Genomic DNA, 15,123 nt, shown 5'->3' with positions numbered 1-15,123 from the left:
CCTCGGGGCGAATTATCCAGGTACCTCTAAGTACCACCTCCTGGTGTTTTACAGCCTAAACGTTTTATGTAGTTAAACAGAATTGTCTTGAGTTCACATGTTTTAATCAGGAAGCTCCCTGGACCCATTTCAAGGCACAAACTTTTCTTTTTCTTTATAAACTAACCTGGTTTTGAGCACAGACTCACTCACGTTAGTGCTTTACAGATGTATTCAATCTCTTAGCACACTGCAAAATTATTTAAACAACGTTTGAAATAGAGAAGAAAAGGAGGGGGAGAACCTGACTGCCAGACCACTAGGACTGTTTTTTGTGCGTGTGTTTTCTTTAATTATGGATTTTTAAATCCCACAAGTTTCAAAGTATTTGCAAAATCCTCTGCATGTTTCTTCTATTTTTCTTTTTTTTTCTTTTCTCAATACTGGTACAAGACCCATGATTTTGATTAGCTTGATAACGAACAAGCCAACTCTATAAAACGGGCTTTGCTGGTTACAGGCTTATTTTGCTTTAGAAATCATTGCACTGCCCATTATTAAGGCACGTCTCACAACTTCCTTTTTCTCCCTCAGCTGCTCAGGATTAAGTCTTTGCAATGAAAATATTTATGAAAATTTTACTGAAAGATCTACTTTGGACACTTCGTCTTAGGAGACGGAGCACTCTGTTCCAAATCATGCACACGAGAGGTGTCTGCCAAGCGCTCCAGCTGTGTCCCTCCAGTCCTTAAGCCATTTAACACAGAACACGCACGTGTCCTTTGCATGCCAAGTCAGCTATGCGTCAAAGACAAATAGCTCTGAATACTCAACTTATAACAATCGGCACGCCAACAAGAAACCTAATTTGTATTTGGTAGTATGTACATTGAAGGGAATGGGGGGAAAAAAAAACAATGCATGTATATATATTCTTTCATAACATTGAGAATTTAAGGAATAAGTAAAATACACAGCCTTTAGCATGAAAATATACAGTTTGCCCTAGGAGACAACAGCTCCCATTTACTAAATGAGTTGAAGATCATGAACATCTCTGCTTTCTGCCTTCTAGCCTGACAGCTGGGCCAGAAAAAAAAACTTAATTGTTTTGAATCTCTAGAAGAGTCTTGCCTTTGCATATACTTTTAGACAAGCATGCATTTAAAGCAAGCTGCCATTCGAAGCCAAAAATTCCACAGATTAACTGTGAACATTACAAAGACTTAAGACTCCTCAACTTGGCATTTAGTACAATACTTTATATGCAATCAAGATCTGAAACACGATGATAGGCTTGCGGGCACTGCCACATTTTAATCACGATAACAGAAATATTTCACTAGGTATTCATTTATTATGGCAGTTATATTATATCACAGGGGCTAATGTTGAATTCAGTTAACATGGGAGTGCCAGCTGTTAATTTGATATAGAAACCAGCTTCTTGCACCCTAAGTTTCACAACCACCATAAAAACTGCAGATAATACAACTGAAAACAACCATAAGAGGATACATGATCTTTCCCTCCACAGAGTACTACACATCACGAAATCTCAAAGTTTGAATGTTCTAACAATTAACTTTTTTAGTCTGGTTTTGGGGTTTCAGGATGCACAGCAAATACAGTAGGCTGTCTGGTATGTAGCAAAGATTGTTGTATTAAAGGCATGCCAGAATGGTTTAGATCACGTTTTACTCCTGTTTTAGCATCATCCAGGAGCCTGGAAAAATGACTGTGCAATCCATAAGCACTCCTGCAAACAGCTGTGTATTTGTGTCAGGAAAATACACAGGTATTTTGCCATGCCACCACCTGTGTGTCACCATGCTTGGCTCTCAACAGAGCTAGACATGCTGTCTGGTATCATTCACTCTCTCCACCTCCAAAGCTTGTTTTCAGTTTTGTCTATTTTTTCATATTTTAGGCTTAAGGTTGCCTCTGCTAAGTGTCTGCTAGATCTGAAGCATCTGAGCCAAAACACTTCAACTCTTCCTGACACAAGGGCTCATAAGTATGCTTTCCAATGCTATAGTTTAATTTTCACGTTTAAATCCAGGATATTTTCTTTGGAAAGCACTACTTCGCTTTCAAATACTTGACTCTGTGGCCTTACTGATGTTCTTTCTAAGTACAGAGCTTTTTGTACATATATCTATAAAGACTGAAATGGGGGTGAGACATCGCTGCTGATTCTTGAGCTGGGCACAGTTGGAAGGGATGATACGTCACTGTGTGCTCTGCAAAGCAGCCTGCGATGTCTTCACCCAACCTGTGTTTTGGAAAAGACCAGACTGGCCAACAAACTTCGCCCAAAAGACCTGAACTCTGCCTCCTGAGGTCATCCTTTGCTCAGGGTGTGTTGGTGAGGGAGACCTGGAATGGACAAAAGCCCCCCAGCACACACACCTTCACGTTGGTTGCTGAGGAAGTGCTGGGAATGCTGGGTTATATGAAACAATGTGCTTTCATACCTGCAATCTCTGAACACAGCAACTTAAAATTTCCACTGATCTAAAATGATTTGAGTCACACAGACAAGGTCAGTACCAAACAGATGCCACAGGCTTTGGACAAGAGCTCCAGAACTGTTACGAAAGCCTTTCTTCACCCAAAGCCAGCCTATGCTTGGAGGGACAGAAACAAAATGTTTAAGATACATTTCACCTTTCTTGTTTTTTCTACATTAGCACAATAAAGCAAACTAGGCAATAAGGAAGGCTTTCTATTTTGCACCCAGCAGGACATGCACAGGAGGGCTTTGCTGGGTGGCACACACCTTGCTGCTAGATCTGACATCGGCTGTGCATCTGCAAACACAAGAAGATGCAGATCCAACTGGCCTCTGAAGAACATCACATGTAGTGCAACAGGTACAGATGATGTGCATAGCAATGCTTATTTTCTGCAAGAATAAGAAACGTAACATCTTCCTGGGCAACCTGGGTAGCCTTGCTTGAGCAGATGACCTCCCGAGGTCCCTCGCAACCTAAACCACTCCATGATTCGGTGATAATACAGTTAAATATATGCAACAACAAAAATCTTAAGACAAATTATTGTGGGTATACGTGAAGATAGCAAGCACAAGTTCTCACAGTGATTTAACAAAAGCTTCTCACTTGGTCCAACAGAGTCCAGCTCCTGGCTGCAGTGCCAGCACCACGCTGAAGACTCATTCAAGGCAGCACAGCGACAGTAAGAGAAGCAATAAAAGCTGCAATGGGACAGCAATTTAACTCCATGGTACTCAAGATCACCACATCCTTCAGCTGGAGAAGTAACTCAGGAGGTGCTGGCTGTGTGGGGGCACAGGGATTTTCCCAGCTGTTAGCCATCGGGTCAAGCAAATGCCAAACAGACCAAGCAGTTAGCACATTCACTGAACCCCATCCCAAGCTGCCAGCTCACCCCACAGCTCCCTGCCGCTTTGAAGTCACCAGGATTTTAACACATTAAACAACACAAGGCAAGGAAAGAGTTTCTTCCCAGCCAAGACCAGAGCAGTTTAAGAGACTGGAACAGTGAATGGGGCTATTATACTATTTCCTTAATTAGCACTTTGTACCAGCTGATTGTATCCTTGTTAAGAAGAGTTTACATTATTACCCTTTGAATGACTTTAAATATAATAATGAATCTTATATGCTCCCAGAGTCCTGGCTAAATAATTGCCTACGTCACATCAGCTAAACCGTGAAGCTATAAGAAAAACAAGAATCATCAGAAGGAGCCTTCTTTCAGAAACTTTTCAAGGAATCCTAAGAAAACCTCAACTTTTTAGTAGAAAATATTTTCCATTTTACCGATGATGGAAGGAAAAAAAAACCTCCACTGTAGCCTGGACTGAAAGCAAGCTATAATTGAAGACACTTCCATATCTGACCAAATTTATTAATGCAATTAAAAATTGTTTTGTCTTAACTAACAATCCAGATCAAGAGCTATCCACAAAACCACCATGTACTTGCCAGGACATCTTTAAAAGGAGCACCTCAAATTCTCACTTGCGATGTACAATGACTTGTGTTACCTCGCACAGGGAAAAGAAAGAGAAGTGCTTCCCCATGTGCCAGTTGTCTCAAAGTTAATGTAGGAACTAACCCTGTTTACCACATAATTTAGCACTAACACAACGAGTAAGTTATGGCTTGCTCCCTAAGGGTCAAGTAGCTTTTATTCATCTTCTTGCACCAAAAAATGCTACATAAAAGACACTGCCCCCCAGGAACCATAAGATGCCACACCACCACCTCTTCTTCTAACGCAGCCACCAGCATTTCAAAACATAGCTTGAGGAAAAGCCTGTGATGTAACAGGAAGCAATGCTGTTAAATCCTATAGATTGCATTCTTCTGGGTCGATACCAAAACAATGACCTACTCGGTTTCTGAAACACCAGCATGGAGAAATTGCAGAATTGATCTAGGAGAGAACTAACAGCCAGAGGTTGCTATGGCCACTACAGTTACAGGACGTTTTTAAAATAATTTTATTTCCCTCCTGTTTAAGAAAGCTAGCTAGGCCAACTTTATGCACCAGCTCAAGGTCACACTCAGGTTCTTTTCCTAAATCATTATTTCTTTTAAGAGCTGTAATTGCAGTGCCGCCAGCCGCAGAGCAGGCTGTTAGGGACGTTTACTGCAGGTTTAACCAGCAGCAGGAATTTTCACGATGCACCCCGGTGATCACCAACATCTCCAGCACCAGACCGGGCAGGGACAAGCCCAGCAGGGCCAGGGGACCCATTCCAGTTGGCACCCCAGCCCTTCCCAGCTGCACGGGGCAGGCAGAGGCACTGCAGCATGCAGCCCTGCTCCAGGAGCACTGCAGCGGGTGGGCAACGCGCCGCCTGCACCCTGCCCTGCAGGATGCACCACGGCATCACCCCCAAATCTTTGTTTCCTTAAATAAAAACACCAGCTGTGCTGATCCTCAGGTAAGAGTCAAGGATAATGAGCGATTTAACCAAGACTCCATCTAATGGCCAAGGAGTAAAGACGTGCTCGGTCATCACCGCCGTGCGCTAACTCCAACCACTGAGCACTCGGTCCCTCAAGAGCCCCTGCTTTGGGCTTCGTGTTCTCCCACTGAAAACTAAGCACAAGTTATAATTTGTCCTGAAAAAAAACAAGAAATGTTCTAAAGCTGAGGACGTGAAGACTCGTAAAGCTAAAACCAGTATCCGCTATTAACGAGTGGGCAAACAAATTAAGGAGCTCGTGCTCTCCTTTCTCAAAGCAGCACCTGCCAGCCCTTTTGGCACCAGCCCAGGAGCCGGCCGCATTCCCAGACCCACACCTGCTCTCCTTGCCAAGCCCTGGGCAGCGCCGCAGCAGGCTGCAAGGACTCACCTGGGGTTTTTGGCCACGCCGCCACAATGCCTGGGTGTGCAGAACACCTCCACCGAGAGCTCGCTGGTGCAAAATGTCCCGGCAACCCCAGGCACAAAGTAAGCCTTGTCCCTCCAAAGCCACCACCGCTGGTGGCAGCGCGGCACCAGCCACCTGTGCCTGGAGCAGGAGGAAACCTGAAGTCCCCCCGGTCACACCGAAGCCCAGCGGCTGAGGTCACATTTAGCAGCTTCACTCCTCTGGTCCCAAAGCCGATTTAAGCAACAGCTTATCCAGCACAATAAGTAATTTGGCAATTTCATACCTTGATTCTTTTAGAACCCTTGGCCGATTATTTTTTTTTGCTCATTCATTGCCACTGATTCTGTTTGAAAACTTAGCTCTTTCTAGGAGTGCTGCCCAGATGAGGCTCAATCCTGCTCCTTTTTCCCTCTGCTCACAATCACATCACCACCCTCAAGATAGCCCCGTACCCCTGGACGAAGGGCAAGCCGCTGATGCGGGCTCAACTGCAAGATAAGGATGCTCAGAAGACCAAACCACAAGCCACTACCTCCACTAGCAGCGGTGGTGCTGGCTGTTTTTCAAGTCAGTTCCTCGCTCATTTCCCCACACCACTGCAAGGCTTCCCCACTGAAACTGTGTCCTTTGGTAATGCAGACACTGCCTAGCTGCCAGACCACCCTCAAGTCCGGGATAAATGTTGGTTTATATAATAAAAACTCATTTAAAAATTCAAGGTGGATTTAATGCGAGAAGAAAATTGTCTTGGGGCTGAGACCAAACTCCCCAAAGGAGTTCCCACTGGGACCTTGTTAGCGAAGTTCAAGACACAAACCTTGAAATTTGTCGTGACCACCACACACACACAGAGCAACACGCGACGGAGCCAAAACACCAAACTCTTCCCAAAAGGGGCTGCGTGGCCGAGGTTGCTCCCTGGGGAGACAGCAGGGGAGAAGGGGGACAGTTACTGGTGGTGTTGGGGCAGGTACTGGTGGCACTGTGGGGTGTGCCACTGGCAGCCCAGCAAATCCACGATGGGAACGCATTGAAATTGAGCTCCCGGGCTGCCCGCACCACTACAAGCGGCAAAGGTGGAGCTGGACGTGTGTGAGCGTTTCCAAAGCCTGGCTCTCACGGAGCACGCAGATTCTCAGCGGTTTTCTCAGCCCCATGCGGCCGGGCCCCGTGCTTACGGCCGGCCCTAATTGCAATCAGCCCCCCGGCTTTTTGGGGTCAGCGTCTCCAAACCCAGGCGCGCTGCTCCGCGCCCCGTCCTTTCCACAGCCGCACCGGAGCCTGCAGCCCAGGAGGCAGCACCGCAGCACCCCCGGGGGCTCCCAGGCGTGCAGAGACCCCACAAGAGAGGGAAAATAAAGGGGAAAAAGGGATGGGGGCGGCCACCCGTCGAGGGGATTTGGGGGTAAGCGAGGCAGCGAAACGCCGCGCACTCACCGCTGCGCTCCGGCCAGGCGGGTAGGGGTGCGGTGGGTCCGGCACCAGGGTGCGGGGGTGCAAAAAAGGGGTGTAAAGGGGGTGAAGAAGGGGTGCAAGGGGGGGGGTCCTCGCCGTGCCCCCGGGCGCGCAGCAGCAGCCGCCCCGCAGCCTTTGTGCGCCGCCGCGCGGCCCCGCCGGGCTGCACGCGCTGCTTGCACGCGCGCTTGCACGCGCACGGCGCCAACTGCACCCCCCCCCACACACACACACCCACCCTACACACACACCCATACCCCATACACACACACATACCTTACACACACACCCGGGAGCCCCCCCGTTTGGGTCCTGCCCCCCCCCAACCCCAACCCCAACCCCAATCGCAACCCCAAGCCCGGCCCCACAGCGCATCCCCAGCGCATCCCGCCCGCCCCACTGCGCCCTCGGCGGGGCCGGGAGGCGACATTTTGGGCCCCCCCCCTCCCCTCAAATCCCCTCCCCGACTCCCATCACGGGCACGGCAGCGTTACCTCGGCGGCCCCGCTGCTCACTCCATCCCTTCCCTTCCCTCCTCGCCTCTCCGCCCCGCCGCGGGCACGGCCGGGGAGGGGCAGGGGGCAGGGCCGGGGAGGGGACGGGATGGGGGAGGGCCGGAGACGGGGGGGGGGGGGGCGGCGCACGATGTGGCAGGAAGGGACACCTGGGCTCCTCCTCCTTCCCCCGGTGGAGCACTATCTGGCAGCGGCCGCCTCCAGGCTGAGTCTGGGGGGGGCTGCGAGGGGCTGGGGCTGCGAGGAGGAGGAGGAGGAGGATGAAGAGGAGGAGGAGGAGGAAGGAGAGGAGGAGGAAGAGGAGGCCCCGCCCGCCTCCCTCCATTGTTGTTCCCGCCCGGAGAGGAGGGGAGGGACCTGGCCCCCCCCCCGCTGTGCTGCAGTGTGTGCGCAACATGCAAATCGCTTTTTTTTTTCTTTTCTTTTTTTTTTTTTTTTTTTTGCAATAGCCGGCCCCGCGGCTGGGCTCTGCGGCTGCAGTCGCCCCTGTGCTGCTCCCTGCGCAGCGTTACAGGGGTTTGGGGTTTGGGGTTTGGGGTCGGCTGGCCCACCCCTGACCAGCCCTTTGAATTCATAGAAGCACGTCTCAGTGCATGCATAAAGCCCTGGGTGATATGCATGCATGCGGCAAAAAATAAATCCCATGCCATAATAATAATAATGTTAAGAGCCTGTAATTATATTTGGAATCGTTTTTAAGATTCAAAAGTTGTGCAAAATGCGCTTGGAGGGCTTAAAAGTTCCCTTTGAGACCCGACAGCAGTGCTTACAGGTGTAAAGCCGCTCACACAACAGGCTTTGTGTGGTTTCGGGGACAGAACCTTGTAATTTGGCAACCTGCTGGCTTTGGAAGGGCTCCTTGGGGACTGTGATGGCAGGGACATGATTGGGATGCAGCAAGGGCAGGGCGAGGGCTGCGTGCGCCCAGGGCCTTTGGTGGGAGCCAGCAGGGAGGCACCAGCCCTGCTGGCTGTGCCACCACGTCACCGTGAGCCCCAGCTCCCTCGGGAGCTACAGAGGGCCTCAAAGACACAACTGCTCGAGGCTCTGAGCTGCCCAGCCCTGGGGTGTGCAAGGAGGATGTGTTTTAGCTTTGCAAATTTCTACTTAGAGCTGAGATGGCCCCAGCTGGCGGGACCAATGCTCTGGGAACCCGTAGGTGCCGGCCAGTAATAATGGGATGAGGTGGAGCAGCACCTGTTATTTAGTGCAGGACCTCTAACCATCTGGCGGCCGTGGGGAATTAAAGCTTACCTTGGGCACGGGAGGAGCGGGTGCGTTCACACACACACACCCCTACCTGCATGTGGAGTGTGCTGAGGCAATCGGCTTCCTCGTGCGTGGTTATTCGCTGCAATGCTCGTTTGCCTTGCAGGAAGAAAAATAATAATACAGCTGTATCATGTTTTGGTAAGCTTTCAATCTGAAAATCCAAGGAATGCCACGATGCAGTTGTGGTTTTGGAAGTGAGGGTGGTGCCGCGGTGAGGATCGGGAACTCCCTCCAGCCACTGACCAATTTCGGCTGGAAATCAGAGGGGAGTTGTCAACCCTCAGAGCGATCAGGCTCAACCTTCCCCAGGAGGGTATCGGGAATGGAAAAACCTCGCTGCTTTGGAGATAAAGTTTATTAAAGCCATGACAAGAAGTGCTGTCTGTGCAGCACGCTTGATGTCTGGGGAGGCTGATTTGAGTGCTGAGGCGCTGCGTGACATTGATCACACACCTGGAAATCTGAATTTCAGAGGCACCGCTTGCCCCAGCAGATTGCTTTCAGACATGTAAAGATGCCTCATGTGTTTATTGCAGGGCAAGTTCTCTTCTCCTGGGCATGTGGCTAAGTTTTCCCATTACTCTAGTCCTGAAAAGCTGACGGAGATGACAAATTCTCACAATTCAGACCATGGATGGATTACAAGCAGGACCAAGGAGAAACATTCCTGTACAGGAGAGACTTTTCCCATCAGTTCTGGAGGTTTTGTTCCTTCGGAGTGGCTGCTGGGTGCTGCTGAGCTCGGCCCGGTCCCGTTGGACAGGTCTCGATGCCAAGACTCCTGGGGTGCCTGGGTGCGGCTGCCAAGTTGCCCATCAGTCTGCAGATAGGCAACAGGTAGTGCAGAGAGGGCAGATAGCAGCCAGGACAGATCCACTCTGGTCATACTGGAGCTCTAGGTTAAAAAATGCACCTCAACGAGTGAGCCCAAGCCCACAGAAAGCTACTGTGACGTGTTTTTGGAGAGTGGGTCCTCAGAAGGAATTAGGGCTGTGCTCCTCTCTCTGGGCTTCGTGCCCTTGTCCCTGTTTGCAGTGCCAATGAAGCCCTCTCTCTGCACATTTCCTGCATCCAGCTAAATACTTTCCAAAACAAACAGACAAACAAACAAAAAAACACCACAGAACTACATACAACAGATAACGTATCTCCTTTCTGGGGGCCCGATCCGGCAGACGCACTTTGCCACTTACACGGTCCTGCAGCCTTTTCACCCTCCATAAAGCCATGTGTCTAATCAGGGGACCGAGCTGAGCTACTCGTTAGAATCTTGGCCAAACCACAAACATTTGTTTCCTTGCTTTATGCCAAACTCCGAGAAAGGAGGAGGGAGTGGCACGAAGCTCATGTTAATGAGTTCTTCGTTCCCCACAGAGAGGTAATCAGAGCACTGCTCAGAGATTCATCAACATTTTTTATTAGCACTTTAATGGCCTACATTTTTTTTATTTTTATTTTTTTAGGGAGTTACTTCAGCTAAGAGCTAGATAATTCCTTGTGCAGCTGTGGTTTAGGAAGCAGCTCAGGGGACATGCAAGTCAAATTACTTGAGCTCTAGTTAAAAAAAATTAATATATATATATATACACCACAAGGTTTCCTGGGTGCCTCCTTTTCCAATCAAGGGCGCTATGTCCTCAATCTCTCACTCCTGGGTTATGTGGGGTTTTGAGGTTTCTCTTGCACTCTTTGCAGCCTGGAGAGCCATGCGGTGAAGCGCCAGCCCCTGATGGCACTGCACGTTCGCCATGGACAAGGGACTGTCACTCCTTGCTCCAGGGACCACCACACCTTCAGTCGGCCAAAATGAGATTCAAAGTTGCTGAATTCTGAGAGCTGGAGCCTTCTACCCATTGCTGCGGGGTAAGCCCCAAGCCAAGGTGCCCAGGAGACCTGCCTCAGCCACCTATCCATAGGTTATGGCGAGAGCTGATGGGTGGGGAGCATTCTCACGGCCCTGGGGGAGGCTGCTCAGAAATTACACAAAGTTTGGCATTCGCAGCTGCTTTCTCGAGGATGCTTTCACAGCAAGAGCATCGCCATCTCACCCTCCTGCTTCCCATGGCGTAATTCAGGGCTTTGATTTTGCTTTTATGAAACTTGGGGCATTTTGAAGCCCCCCTGCCCGCAGAAGCATCCCTCATCCCGCAGCAGACCTCCAAGGCAGCAGGGGCGGCTGCTCTGGGCTCTCTTTGGTTGGAAAGGGAGAGAGCTGCCGGCCTTGCGCTGTCATTGAGGAGAGCTGCTCGCTGGAAATGGCCCTGCAGCTTCTTCCCATGCCTCCCCCGCTCCCCAGCGGCCAGATTTCCTTCTGGTCTTCTGGAGAGAGCTGTGAGAATATATGCATTAAAGGCAGGCAGGCAGGCCAGTGCTGCAGGATAGCTGGGGTTATGAGAGTATAATAAAGGAATACTATGTACTTTTTCCTGAATCGAGCCCCAAGTGTTTCCTGTCAAACCTCAGCACAATGGGACACAAATGTCCAGTTCATTACGTTCACATTTCCTCCAAACCACAGTCTCTTTCCTTCAAACACAGAGGACAGGAAAGGATGCTCTCTGCCCCCACTCGTGTTTCTCGACCGACTTTGTGTCGTGTGAGAAGGGATCGGAGGCTTTCGGCAGTCGCTGCGTTCAGTGGGTTGTCTCCCTTCAGTCCACACCACCTTGGGTTGCGAGAGGTCTAAATATGGAAGGATCCCTTTGAAATCAAAGAGAGCTTCGCTGGGGGATAATCAGCATGAATGGAAGCAAAATGAGGTCCGTGGGGAATAAAATGCTAATGTCTGGGGAAAAAAATCAAGATTCACAGCACTAGTCCAGAAGAATGGTAGCTCATATCATATTAAAAAAAAAAAACATAGTTCTCATTTCCTCCTTATCCCTGCAGGACAGGAAAGAACATCCTGCTCTTTTAATATGAGCAAAATACGAGTTATTTTTGGAAGAAAAAAAAAAATCACGCTCAGAGCACGGTTTTCAAAAGACTTTCTCTAATCTGTGATTCTGATGATGCCTGTGGAGCACAGCACATCCTTCTGCAGCAAGAAAGCCAGGTTTGTCGCCTTGGCACTGCTCACACTTGGGCAGAAGGCTTCTGCTGGTTGCGTGAGGAGCCAGCAGCTCCTTGCCGGCACATCGGCTGTGTCCCCAAGCCAGCCGCCCCCTCCCAGGGGGTGTGCTGGGGGCAGAGCTGCAGCCTGGCTGCTGGGGGGAAGCATGGGGACGTGTCAGGGCACAAGGTGATGGGCTGGGGGGTGAGTTTCAGGAGATTTTTGGACCTGTGCTGGACTCCGGGCCAAGCTCCTACTTCTTTGTTACCTCCAGGTGCAGGACAAGGCTGGAGCCCTCCCTGCCCTCAGCGGTGATGGCTCTTTTGGCACCGTGCTTCTTGTTCTCACCATGGACCCACAGGGAAGAGAGTGCTGTCATCTCCTGGGCTGAAGTTTTGGGAGTTTAGAGCATAAAGTCAAACTCAGGGCCTTTGGGGCAAGCCGCTGCTTAGCGTGCCTGAGGGACCACTTGAAAGGACGGAGATGAAATCAGCCTCAGATTTGTTAATGTGCATAAACAACATTAATTCATGAATAATGTTTGATTCTGATTCTGCATGGGCAACTGTTACTCCCAATGCCCCTTTTGAAGCAAATAAGAGCGAAGAAAATATCCTAGTACAACATCTAGTGATTAGGATAAACAAATTGTTAATCATTTACCACTGCAAGATTACCAAACTCCGAGTGCACTATAAAAAGAGCTCCAGTTTCCCTTTAAAAACCATTCAGCGAGAGTAAGATTCTAGCTCCTCTCTATGTCAAGGGCCCCAAATACCTAAGCAGACTCTGGGGAATGACCTCATCTGTACTTTCTGAGCGTGTTCCCAGGGATGCTAACGCTAGGAACGGCTGCCTGTCAGTGATGGAAAGCCAGGGTGCAGGAGCTCACCCCCCAGCACAGCAGGGGCCAGATGTGCTCGTGGGATGTGCCACCGGGATGCCCCAAACCCCAAAGGGCAGCACGGGTCAGCGGCACGCACCCCAAGCATCCTGGCACCGCCGAGAGCACGCTTAAAAAACCCACCCGGAGATATTCCTATGAAGTCAGTGGATTACTCATGCACTTAGAGCACTGATTTCCCTGGCGGGACAAACTGTGTTCCGTGGTTTCGTCCGCGAGGACGTGAGGCTGTTTCTGCTGACTGTCCCGGTTTGTTCCCAGACAGGAAGCAGAGCGGGGCGGCGTGGACCCACGGTTGGGTCTGTGCAAACAGCCGGTGGAAACTCACAGCACATCATTCCCTGAGAGACGTGGATGGATGCGAGGGAAAAACCCGTGCTTGTCTGTGCCCGGCAAAGCCGGATCAATCTGCAGAACGTGTTTTAACCAGCTCCACGCCTGGCTCTTTCCCTGCTGCTGGCGCAGCGTGAAGTGCAACGTCAGGGCTTTGACCGGGGAGCCTGAACTCTCTGGGATTCTGCACGGGAAAGATAAATGGTCACAGCCATTTCCCTACGGGAGATAAGGAAGCTGCGGGGGAGGAAAAGCACAAATCTCTAACAATAGTAATATGTGAGACTGCGTACGGTGACTTTCAGACTGGAAAATTGCGCCCAGATCCATTATATAGGAAAAGCACTAAATCTGTGTAACTGTTGTACGGCAGAAGAGGAAGCTCGACCCACTGTGCAGAAAACAGACCTCGGATTGTCTCAAGATCGATGGTAAAAAGACAGCAAACATCAACAGAGTTCCCCAGAGTGGGAGATACATCAGTGCAAATTGAGTATCTGGTCCCCTGGAGTTCTGCAAATCATCAGAAAAGACATTAATGTCATTAGTAAAAACAACAAACGTGCCTATACTTATTACTTATTTGTAATAAGATTTGGCTAATGTATAATTAGCAGGCTTCAGAAGTCTTTAACGACCTCTGAGATTACTCTGCCTGCCACGCTGAGGTTCACCAGAAAATTCTCATCCTTGCGCTGGAGCTGTGGCTTCCCCAGCAGCCCCTACACCCTCAGCAGGACCCACATCACATACGCAACACATCTCTTAAATCCCTGTGAGCTGGATATATACACACACACGCATGCATTAGTTTTGTTTGATTATTTTCTGCATGAGGGTTTGATCAGGACTGCTTGTTTCCCAGGAGGCGATAGCAGCCTTTTGCCAAGCAGGGCAGCGAGCTGTGCTGTGGCTTTGTGGTGTGTACACGCAGGATCAGCCATCAGCTGGTTCAAACACATCCACTTGTGCCTGACTGATGGAGCTGGCTCCCTGTCTTTCTGCTATCACTCTTTTCCTCTGCTTTCAGCGTGGCTGTAACAAGTTACTCAAACACGTGCCTCACTAAGGATGTGCACAGCCCAAGAGGTGCTGCGCTGGCACAGGGCAGGTCCTCGTGTACCTGCTGACCTGGCATCTTGGTTTGAGTCCCCGTGTAAAAGAGATGAATTGGGTGACACCAAATGGCACCGTACAAGACTGCAATTTGTGCTACTGCTCCTCGGGAGGCTGGGGGGACTTTAGCCTGCAGGATAGGCTTGGATGTGCCGGACGGGAAAATGGTACATAAATATTCAGCTGACATTAAAGCAGATGAGGATGGCTGTGCAGGAGCTGGCACTCTGTCAAACTATCTGCAGCTACAGATCCAGCATCCTGCCTGATGTTTGGGTGGGAAACCAGCTCCAGAGCTGGCAGCTCTGCTCCATTTTCTACAAGCTGGGGACTTTCCAAAGCTCTTGAGGGTGCACACAAGAAACCATCTGTTTCACCTCATTTTACACCATAGAGGTGTTCAGAGGCTGGTACGGCACCAGGAGAAGGAGCCGTGAGTCAGCTGAGAGTTTCTGAGCATCTGATGATGCCCTCACCCGCCTGGAGCCCTCCGGCAGCTAGGGCCAGGGCTGGCAGCCGCTGCTCTGTGCCACACTGGAGCCCAGCTCGGTGGCATTGGCAGGTTGGAGGGGACAACTCCAGCTTTGCACGGGGTCTGTACGGAGAGGGGAGGACCAGGAGGCTGAAGTGGAGAGGAGAGACAAGGCTCTGCTGCAGGTGCCCTGTCCTTCAGCAGTCTGATACCCCTGCTATGTCCCATAGGGTCACTTCAAGGGGAGCTCCCGGCAGCTTCAGCTGCTCTGCTGGTCTTAGAAACTGCTTGTTCAAATGCCGTTTCCTCTCACACGCTGGATCTGTTTCGTGATCCACCTTCTGTCCCTGACACCAGAGCTCTGACGCCATCGGAAAGCTGTTCCTCTCCATGCAACGTGCTGCTCAAACCTTGCCTCCGTGCCGCGGGAGCAGCGCTGGGACAGCCACGGGCTGGGGACATCCATCCCCGTCCCACGAGCAAACAATGCGGTCCCTTCACTGGTGATGCTGTTATCTGTGGTTCAAAACAAGATAGCAAAAATACTTTCCATGCTGTGCAACTGGCCTTCTAGATCTAGCTGCATTACAATGCTCGCTCTCGTACTCCCAAGGATTATCAGTGTAATTCCTAATGCTAGTGGAAAG

The 15,123-nt window shown here is 50.2% G+C and overlaps 1 protein-coding gene across 2 annotated transcripts in view; it reads right to left on the bottom strand.

The window, feature by feature from the left end:
* ADD3 (adducin 3) overlaps window positions 1-7,411 on the bottom strand; it is a 95,726-nt gene extending 88,315 nt beyond the window's left edge. The window contains exon 1 of one of the 2 annotated variants that reach the window (XM_084525708.1): window positions 7,307-7,411. The gene's annotated coding sequence lies outside the window, so the exon portion shown is untranslated. The remainder of the gene's footprint in view (window positions 1-7,306) is intronic. The other variant, XM_084525705.1, reaches the window with a different exon arrangement.
* Window positions 7,412-15,123: the final 7,712 nt, after the last annotated feature.

The sequence above is a fragment of the Aythya ferina genome (genome assembly GCF_964211825.1).
Source record: "Aythya ferina genome assembly, chromosome: 7".
Lineage (NCBI taxonomy): Eukaryota > Metazoa > Chordata > Aves > Anseriformes > Anatidae > Aythya > Aythya ferina.
This window is presented reverse-complemented; position numbering and strand designations above follow the sequence as displayed.